The sequence below is a fragment of the Apium graveolens genome, chromosome 9, assembly GCF_009905375.1.
Source record: "Apium graveolens cultivar Ventura chromosome 9, ASM990537v1, whole genome shotgun sequence".
Lineage (NCBI taxonomy): Eukaryota > Viridiplantae > Streptophyta > Magnoliopsida > Apiales > Apiaceae > Apium > Apium graveolens.
The window spans coordinates 281,454,639-281,461,248 of NC_133655.1; the positions used below are offsets into that span (position 1 = coordinate 281,454,639).

Below are 6,610 nucleotides of genomic sequence, written 5' to 3' on the forward strand. Positions count from 1 at the left end.
CGCTCTCGAGAAATGTTACATGAATATGTTACCTTTGCTATGCTACTTATGCTCTAATGTAACATTGTAATTTTTATGTTACCTTAGCCAAAAACCCGATATTACATTAGCTATAAAGTGTTGCAGTTTACAACATATTTGTAAAAGTGTTAGTTTAGAGTCCAAAATTTAAATATAATATTTTTTAAGCTTAAATATTACTTTAAATTATTTTATAAGAATGTTAATATAAGCACTCATATATAACTTCTAAAAATATATAATATGAAATATTTTAAATATACAAATTATATTTTTAGTAAAATATATACAAGTAATTATTTTTTATTAAAATGACTTGTTAACCTTTTATTATAAAAATACTAATAAAATAATAAAATATAAATATTCAAATATAGAAATGTTTGGACAGAACATGTTTGGACAGAGCGGAAAGTTGTTTTGGGCTCGGTAAAATTATTGGGCTCTGGCCGCCCAATATTACAGACCATTCGAAATTTTTCCATACACTCAGACACACTCTCTCTCTCGCTTTCTCACAATTCACACACTCAAATTCTCTCTCTCTCATTAACCTCTCTCTCGCTGAACTCTCTCTATTATTATCAATCTCGCTCCACTTTATCTTTCACTCGCCACCATTATTAACCTCTAGTAAGTAAATAGGGTTTTGCTTTTCTAATTACGGTTCAATTGAATTGGGGACCGAGGCTTTGGTGCTTCAATTAGGGCTTTTAAACTTCAATTATTTATCTAATCGCTCTCTATCTCTTTGATTTCAGGTGCTCGTGTTTGTGTTTACAGTTAAAGACATTATTTTAAGGTACTTTTTAATTAGGGATTTGTTTTATTTGAATTTTGTGTGCTTGTGTGAGTGTGCAATTGTGTAATTGTGTGTTTAGTTTCTCTCTCTCTCCTTCTCTCTCTCTCGGTCTCTCTCTCTCTATCTGTCTCTCTCTGAATCTGTCTCTCTCTGTTTCTTTCTTTCTCTCTATGCCTCTTTCTCTCTATCTATGTATTCGATTTGCTATAAAGAATGACATAAGATAAACATGTATTTGATGTCTCTCATTGTCTGGGGTTTCAAATCACTTCTCACCAGGTCTCCTCTCTCTCTCACTCTCTCTCTCTCTCTCTCAAATCATCGTAGTTATGTAATGTTTATTAATTTATTTATTTTGAGCTGATTTAACATTATATATATTTGCAAATTATAGCCATCTGATGGAATAAGTAAGGTGGTATTTGGAGGACAAGTCACTAATGAGGAAGTTGTGAGCTTAATGAAGAGGTTTATATATATGTGTCTAATGGTTAAGCGTATCTCTGAATTAAAGCTGCATACATGATGGGGTTTCAGGGTAGAAATCATTTCGATAAGATTTATCTTTATCTATTTATTCACTTTTTTTAAACAAAAAAAACTGCTCATGTGCTGACTACATGAAAAATGTTTCCTTGGGTAAAAGCTTCTATTCAACTATGATCCCAGAATTTCCTGTTTGTTATTTATGTGTGTGTGTATAATCGTCTATATGCACCATGCTTATTAAACTAAAATCCAACATTTTGAATTTTGCTAATTTGTGCACCATTCGCTGAGTAGGTGTTAATTTGAACTTGCACCTTCTGTCATTGCACAATAATCTTTTGGTATGATAATGTGCTTGAATATGCCATTTGTTTTTAGGCATAATTTGGAGGCGTAGAGTGTCGATTGGTCCAACATTTTTGTGACACTCTTTATGTCCTCTATTGACTTTTCTTTGGGTTTCTGTTGTGCAATAAGTATACTGGTCATCCTTGGTTGTAATACAGGAGTAAGGGTATTTCATTTGTTGATATTGACCAAAGCAGGCCACTTTCTGATCAAGGTCCGCTTGACATTCTCCTACATAAGGTTAGTCAATATTTGCAAGTCTGGTTGCACAATTGTTGGCTTTCCATTTGTTTATCTTTCATTGCATCTTTTGAGCAAAGTATCTCTTGTAGTTTTTGGTCAATAGTTATAACAGTTGTATTATTTTCTCTATTATTTTTACAGCTGTCAGGAAAAGAATGGCGAAAAGCTCTTGAGGTTGGTTCATGAACTACTGCTCTTGTTCTCGTTCACTTATTCAGTAAGACCATTAGTACTTTGTAATCGATGATGTGACATAACTTGCAGTGCCTTATCTTTCCTTATGTTGTGAATCATTAAAAATTATGGGCCTCAAATATCCAAAATCTTGTGGTCTATGCTGCTAAATAATATGATTTCATGTTTTGTTACAACGGTTTTGTTTTTCCTGGGCACATCATCAATGCCTCTGTAAAGCTAAGCTGGAAGCAGCTAACTGTGTTGTTCTTTGCTACTGTTGAACCTTGGTTTACTTGTTCAGTTTAATAGAAATTACTTGTAAAGGATTTTGTGGTTTTCTTGAAAGGACCGCTAAGATGTACAATATTCATTCTAGATTAACATGTAGGTCATATTAAAGTTCATTAGTAATTATATAATGAAATTTGTGGAAAAGTATATAATTTCTTTTGGAAAGCCTAATTTTTATTTATAAGCCTAATTTTTATTTTTATTTATAAGCGGAAATATTTAATTAAATTTTCAAAAATTGAAAATGTTTAATTTTTTGAATTTGAATGTGATCTGTGATCGAGTTGATCTATTTTTATTATTCGTGTCATGCGTTTGTTTATTTAAATGTTTTCGATTATCATTTTTCCACAAGTGGTGTGTAATTAGTTTGATCTTCTCAGGTTATGGAGACAATGAAAGATTTGCTCCTGGTTTCTTACGAGTTGGAGAAGTTCTGGATGCAGGTGCGTGCAAGAGTGCTAGAGAGTCCTGGTTTCTTATTATTAGTGCAAGAGTGCACTGTCTAGTAAGCACTGTCATGATTCTCTATTGCGGGACTCACTGGTGATGGAAGTTTTTCTTTATTTCATTTGTTTAATGCATCGATGCTTTATTATTTTAATTCTGACTCCTCTTTCTTGGTATATGTTAACAAGCTGCTGGTTTTCTTTAACCAGCTCAAATCTAATATTCCTCTTTCACACAAATTGAGTAATTTAAATTATGTAAGTTGTTAGTAAATTGTTAAGTTTCCTGCAAGTTGCTTTACCACAGTGTTACATTTACATATTAAATTTGGGTGAATGCTTTTTCTAACTTCATGATGACCCTCTTGTTGCGTTACTTTTATAGCTTCCTCTGTCAGACTACTATCATGAATGCTAAATTTGTATGCTGAGAGATGCTTTTTTACTATTTGTCTCATGTACAAACTATCATATTATAGGTATAAAGATGCTATTATTAATGAAGTCGTTTGTTTGTATTTTGGGGTTTTGCTTATTTATATTTTCACATTCCCAATTAACTACCTTTTTTCTGTCATCTTTCTTTAGGTTTGTGAAAATAGATGGTGGTAAAGGGTTTGACAGAGTAAGACGGACTGAAATTGGAAAGAAGTATTTCAGACTAAGCCATTTTGAGGAGGTATGACAGAACAGTTTATGATAATTTTCTTGTATCGATTTCATGGTAAACATTACAATGCTTTAGTTGTGGCTTGTTCAGGTACATATTAAGTAGGTATGTTTCTGACTTCCTGTGAAACTAGAATAAAACAATGTGAAACTAGAATAAAACAAGTTCAAGTGTATTAATTCCAGGTTTTAACAGGAGTTCTTACAAAGTTTTAAGTTACCAGTTCTCCTAAAACCTCAGGGTGTTAGTAATTGGACTTACCAGGATCATATCTTGTATAATTAACACTAAGCTTTACTGCATGCCAAAGGGTATATTTTACTTTATAAAATTCAGTCCTTTAACATATCACTTATTTTTTTCCTCTGTTATCTGTTATGTCTGACTTTAAGTTGATATTGACTGTGAGTGTTATTGTGTTGGTGTGTTCTAGCTAGAGCTCGATATTTCAAGTTTAATGTTATGTTCGATTTTGCCTTTCGGTATTTATGTGCTGGAATTTATATGCTTAATCTCGAGTTTACGTGTTGAGGGTAGTGTACTTTTTGCTGTAGCTCGATATTTCTAGAATTATTATATGCTCTAGTTTCTACTTTAAATTTGAAATGGACTAGGTCGTACTTCTTATGTAGAGGTCGAGATTAAGAATTAAGATTTATGTTTGATTTTGGAAAGTTGAAGAAATTTAAGAATGTTTAGCATCATTGCACTGGTGATGTAATTATAGTTGTTTTAGTGACGTAATTATTTGTTCTTAATACAGGTTAGTATGTTTGAGAGTAGGAAAACGCAGAAATCTTTGACTAAATGGCTTTTTACGTCTTTTTTATTAATTTATGTGCATGTGCAAAGTTTAAATTTTATCTTAAACCTAATAAATTTATGTAGGTACTTTGTTTAGTAAATTAGTATTTTATTGACTATTAGCGTCATTTCAAAAAACTGTAAATCAGTTATGTTCTTGCATATAATTCTCAATTTTGGATGTTATTTTATAGCAGTATAGATATTCAAATAACAATGATCAGAGAATAATTTTTAATAAGTATTTTCTACAGGCCTTTTGATATGGTATTCAAAATTTGCTCGTTCGATTTCTTTCTTGCAAATAACTTAGTTAATATTTCAGGGAACAAAGAGAAAGCTTCACGTGTATAAAAAGGGAAACGCCCGCATGGTCGAGTCGAGGAGAAAGTGAAGCGAATTTAAGCATTAGCTTCTAGTAGTATTTTTTAAAATTTATAATCTTGGGTTGTTGTTAAGTAAAAAATGTGAACTAGTTTATAGTTAGTTTGGATGTTTAATTTGGTTGTATATTTGGGTGTTTAATGTTTGGGTTGGATGGATTATTTTATAGTTATGAAATTGTATAATTGGGATTTTTCAGTTTATATAATAAGCATTTCAATTTGTTTGTGCTAAAGTGTTACAATAGCCTCCTAAACTGTTACCATATTATGTTTAAACCGTTTTATTAGGCCAGTTATAATGTTACAAGAGCTTTTCAAAGTGATACATTAGGTTCTATGAGTCCACTTGCCACGTCATCAAGACAACTCAGCACTATGGGCCCTATACTTGCCATGTCAGCTAGTGTCAGCTAGTAGGTCCCACTATGGGGCCCATTTTTTAAAAACATTTCAAAACTCTAAGGTAACATAAAAAACAAGTTACAACTGATCTCTCATTATGTTGCATTAGCAAGCTAAGGTAACATATAAACAAGTTAAAATACGATGTTGCCTTAGGCATCAAAGATGTTACCTTAGACCCCTAAGGCAACATGGAAAAACCTATCTTTAAGAAAATGTTACCTTAGCTTAAAAGTGGGGCAAGAGCAACATATTTACCCCCTAATACAAAATTTTTTTGGTGTTACAGTAGGCATTTTATGGTGTAGTGACCCTTGTTCTTAAATTATAGACTCTGAAGGCTTTTGTGGAAAGTGGATATCCAACAAAAATTCCTTCATCAGCTTTTAGATCAAATTTTGACAGCTGTTCAGGATGAGTCTTAAGAACAAAACACTGACATCCAAATACATGAAAATATTTCAGATTTAGCTTCTTTTTCTTCACCATCTCATATGGTGTTTTTCCATGCTTGTTGATCAGAGTTGAATTATGTGTAAAACAAGCAGTCTACACAGCTTCAGCCCAGAAATAGGTTCGAAGCTTTGCTTCATCAAGCATAATTCATGCAGCTTCAATTAAAGTCATGTTCTTTCTTTCTACAACTTCCATCTGTTGTGGAGTTCCAGGTGCAGAAAATTCCTGCTTTATTCCTTGCTCTTTGCAGAACTCTTCCATGATTGAATTCTTGAACTCAGTGCCATTATCACTTCTTATTATTTTAACAGAATCTTTATTCCTTGTTAACTCTGACATGATCAGTTAGAGTAGATGCAGTTTCATTCTTCTTATGTAAAAAATACACCCAAGTGTATCTTGTGAACTCATCCACTATAACCATAGCATATCTCTTCTTTGCAATGGACATGACATTGACTGGACCAAATAGATCAACATGCAGTAAGTGATAAGGCTCAAGAATTGAGAATTCAATTCTGCTCTTGAATGAAGATTTTCTTTGTTTTGCCTTTTGACATGAGTCACAAAGGCCATCAGGAGAAAATATAGATTTTGACAGTCCTCTCAAAAGATCTTTCTTTACTAAGTCATTTATGTTGTTGAAATTTAAATGAGAGAGTCTCTTGTGCCAATCCCAGCTTTCTTCAATTGACGCTCTGCTTAACCGACAGATTGCAGAACCATCAGAACTTGTTGAAAGTCTGGCTTCATAAATGTTACCACGTCTGTTACCTTTCAGAACCACTTTTCCTATAGAATTACTTACAACTTCACAGTGTTCTTCAAAGAAATCTACATGATAACCTCTGTCACATATTTGACTCACACTCAGCAGATTGTGTTTAAGTCCTGAGACAAGAGCTACTGTTTGAATGATGACATTCCCAAGGTTCCCAGAGTCTTTCCCATGTTGCCATCTCCATAAGAAACTCCTGGGCCAGCTTTCTCTATAAAGTCTGATATCAGGGATTAATTTCATTCATATGTCCTGATCATCCACTGTCCAGAACTAGGATGTTTTTCCTGTTGC

General features: G+C 32.8%; 1 long non-coding RNA gene across 1 annotated transcript; it reads left to right on the forward strand.

Moving 5' to 3' along the window:
* The first annotated feature begins 517 nt into the window (after window positions 1-517).
* Window positions 518-4,856, forward strand: LOC141687196 (uncharacterized). The gene is made up of 7 exons (XR_012560952.1): window positions 518-654; window positions 783-823; window positions 1,819-1,900; window positions 2,045-2,077; window positions 2,755-2,817; window positions 3,409-3,499; window positions 4,620-4,856. It is a non-coding gene; the product is annotated as an uncharacterized LOC141687196 (long non-coding RNA).
* The last annotated feature ends 1,754 nt before the right edge of the window (window positions 4,857-6,610 follow it).